The sequence below is a fragment of the Colobus angolensis genome, unplaced genomic scaffold (genome assembly GCF_000951035.1).
Source record: "Colobus angolensis palliatus isolate OR3802 unplaced genomic scaffold, Cang.pa_1.0 Scaffold58, whole genome shotgun sequence".
NCBI lineage: Eukaryota > Metazoa > Chordata > Mammalia > Primates > Cercopithecidae > Colobus > Colobus angolensis.
The window spans coordinates 1,245,250-1,248,828 of NW_012119376.1; the positions used below are offsets into that span (position 1 = coordinate 1,245,250).

The 3,579-nt window shown below is 41.3% G+C and overlaps 1 protein-coding gene and 1 pseudogene across 4 annotated transcripts in view; both read right to left on the reverse strand.

The window, feature by feature from the left end:
• The window catches only part of PHACTR2 (phosphatase and actin regulator 2), a 235,422-nt gene that overhangs the window by 121,802 nt on the left and 110,041 nt on the right, over positions 1-3,579 (reverse strand). The window lies entirely within an intron of this gene.
• LOC105526128 overlaps positions 843-3,579 on the reverse strand; it is a 3,780-nt pseudogene continuing 1,043 nt past the window's right edge. Inside the window, exon 2 of the transcript XR_001004024.1 lies at positions 843-1,253. The product of XR_001004024.1 is annotated as a 60S ribosomal protein L34 pseudogene (transcript). The remainder of the gene's footprint in view (positions 1,254-3,579) is intronic.

Here is a 3,579-nt window from a genome sequence, read left to right on the forward strand (position 1 = left end):
TATTCTGGTCTGGATAATAAATCCAACGTAGATCAGAAACTATACCCTTGACCCAAGGTTTTATACACAGTAGCTCACTCATTTGTTAAATAAGGAGTTCTGAGCTCTCCAAGATACCATTTTTGAACCGAAGTGACTTAAAAGAACAGAGGGTTTAAAAACAATCTTAAAAAGGTTCCATTCCAAGGAACTAGAATACCCAGGTTTCTATCCCATGAAACTTGCTGATGTAAAGGAGATACTATAATAAGGATCAAAAGGATATTAAAGGTTCAGATAGAAGGGTCATTCCTCCCAAACCACCCCTAAGTCTTAGCCCACAAAGGGAAGGACATTATGCTCCAGTGCAGCGGTAGAGCTGTCACCAACAAAATTCTAGCAATCAGTGACCACCAATTGTTTCTTCAGAAAAAGTAACCCACTGGCTGAGTGTGGTGGCTCGCACCTTATTACCAGCACTTTGGGAGGCCGAGGTGGGTGGATCACCCGAAGTCGGGAGTTTGAGACCAGCGTGACCAACATGGAGAAACCTCGTCTCTATTAAAAAATACAAAATTAGCTGGGCATGGTGGCGCATGCCTGTAATCCCAGCTACTTGGGAGGCTGAGGCAGGAGAATCACTTGAACCCAGAAGGCGGCGGCTGTGGTGAGCTGAGATGTGCCATTGTACTCCAGCCTAGGCAACAAGAGAGAAACTCCGTCTCAAAAAAACCAAACCAAACCAAACCAAACAAACAAAAAAAACAAGAAAAAGTAATCTAAAAATTACAGGTCTCCAAATACCATACAGAAGCAAAATTTGTATACTAACACATTATAACAGAAAAAGAAAAAATCATACATACAGCAAGTCTTTTCATTTTTATTACTCAAAAAAGTTTCATTTTTTTATTTAGCTTTCTGACTCTGTGCTTGTGCCTTCAACACTTTCACAACGATTTTCTGCTCCTCCATAAGGAAAGCACGCTTGATCCTGTCACGAACACATTTAGCACACATGGAACCACCATAGGCCCTGCTGACATGTTTCTTTGTTTTGGACAATCTCATAAGAACTTTAGGTCTTACAGCACGAACCCCTCGAAGTCTGCCTGGGCACACACCACATGCAGATTTTGGTGCTTTCCCAACCTTCTTGGTATAAAGGTAAACAATTCTATTACCAGGGGTTCGGGACAGCCTAGTTTTGTTAGAGGCTGTATTGTAGGAAAGCCTACATCGGTATGTCAAACGCTGGACCATTCTGAGTGCCTGCCGACAACGTCCCCGGAAGAGGAACTAGAATATTTCTAACAAAAAGAAATGATAAATGTTTGAGGTGATGTATATTTCAATTACCTTGATTTAAACATTATACACTGAATGCTCATATAAAAAATACCACATACGTCCCATAAATATGTACAACAATTATGTATTCATTAAAAATAAAAAATGTAGGAAAAAAATGACATGCCAAGAAGATGCTCACCGAATTGGCCTATTGAAGGGAACTTTAAAGTTGAATTCAAGAGAGAGGAAAACACCCACTAATGGTATAAAACCAGGTATCAGGGAGGACAGCAGCCAGAACAGAAAAAGAAAAAAACCAATGCCAGGGACCTCTAGTGCTTTCGGAGAAACTAGCATCCAATACAGGGAAAGAACAGAAAATATATTGCTATAAAAAAGTAAAACAGATCACCCTGTTAGGAGGCTCTGGGTGATATTTTCCACAAAGAGAACATTAAATAAGCAGAAAAGTGATAGAGAGTTCTCATGGGAACTTCCAGCTCCCTAGACATTTACAAGATACTTAATTCTTACTGATAAGTTCCTCTTTAAATAAGACGAAATTCTATTCTAGACTTAATTCTAAATAGTGAAAATGTGGTTGGTGAAGTAGAACTAGTAAGAATTTTTGGAAAAGTCACCATTTTAGCTTAGGATTAAAAAATAGCTAAGAACACGTGAAGTACAGCCAGATGCACAGGCACCCTGTGGACTCCATGAGCACAAGGAACTGGTCAGGCTTGTTTATGACCATATCCCTAGTACACACTGCATTGGGCCAGAAACTCCATAAAAACTGAGTTACCTAGACAATCTAGTACGCTTCTATGGTGAGAAACTCTGAAACTGACAACAGATAAAGGGATGAATAAACTTAAAGAAAAGACGGAAAGATGATCATGTAACAATGTGATTAGGAGATACACAAACACACACACACACACACACACACACACACACATATCAGAGGCTAGTTAGAAAGACTGGAGATAATTTGTTTCAGGCCAAGACAACAATTAGAGCTGGGAATAAGGAATTCAGGAAGAAGCTCAATGACTGTATGTTATCAGGGCTGCTGGAGACAGGATTGATTCCTATCCTAGAGACTGAACTAGACGGCTAAGGTCCTTTACAACTCAAAAATTCTTAATTTCAATTGAAAATTATGTAAGTGTTTTACTATAGTAACAATAAATAGTGTTTGGCTGTATTTGAACAAATATTAATAGTCCCTGGCTTCAGACATATTATGGGCTAAACTCAATTTTGTAAATTAGTTTGGGAGCATACCCATAATTCCAAATAATCTAAAAATGCAGTACTGGAGACACTGCTAGCATGTAAGTTAAGGATTGCTTACAGACAGAGGCAATAATGCATTATTATTTCAACTTAGAAAGGCAGTCTCAATAGGAGTCGAAACTGTATCCACCAGAAAACACTAACATATGGGCCACCATTCTAAACTGGAACTCCATGAGGCTGGCTTTCTGACTTTGGTTTGCTGGTGGGTCAGAATCTGCCTTGCAAATGTGAGTTGAAGAAAGAAAGCCATAACAAAAAGCGTATATTATATAGTTAAACCCTGCTTCTCTTCTGGTAGAACTGTACAGAATGAAGTTTCATAATTTGTTAGGAGCCACGGAGCTGGCAGTAGATATCAAGACTGACAACCAAGCCAGGTGCTGCGGCTCACGCCTGTAATCCCAACACTTTGGGAGGCCAGGATGGGAGAATCGCTTGCGACCAGGAGTTTGAGACCAGCTTGGGCAACACAGCGAGATCTCATCTCCACAAATGACACAACAATTAGCCAGGCATGGTGGCCCACGCCTGTGGTCCCAACGACTTAGGGATTGAGGTGAGAGGATTGCTTGAGCCCAGGTGGTCAAGGCTTCAGTGAGCCATGATCACTCCACTGCACTCCACTCCAGTTTGGGTGACACAGTGAGATGCTGCCTCAACAACAACAACAACAAAAAGATTAACAACCAACCGTGAATGGGATGCATTTTAATGGTTAAATTATCAGATAAAGTTTGTAAAGGCCTAGAATCACAATGTGTCCACACCATTACTGAAAGTGCATGCTATGGCGCACACCTATAATTCCAGGGCTCTGGGAGGCTGAGGTGGGCGAATCACCTGAGGTCAGGAGTTTGAGACCAGCCTGGCCAACATGGTGAAATCCCGTCTCTACTAAAATACAAAAATTAGCCAGGTGTGGTGGTGCATGCCTGTAGTCCCAGCTACTCGGGAGGCTGAGGCAGGAGAATTGCTTGAACCTGGGAGGCGGAGGTTGCAGTG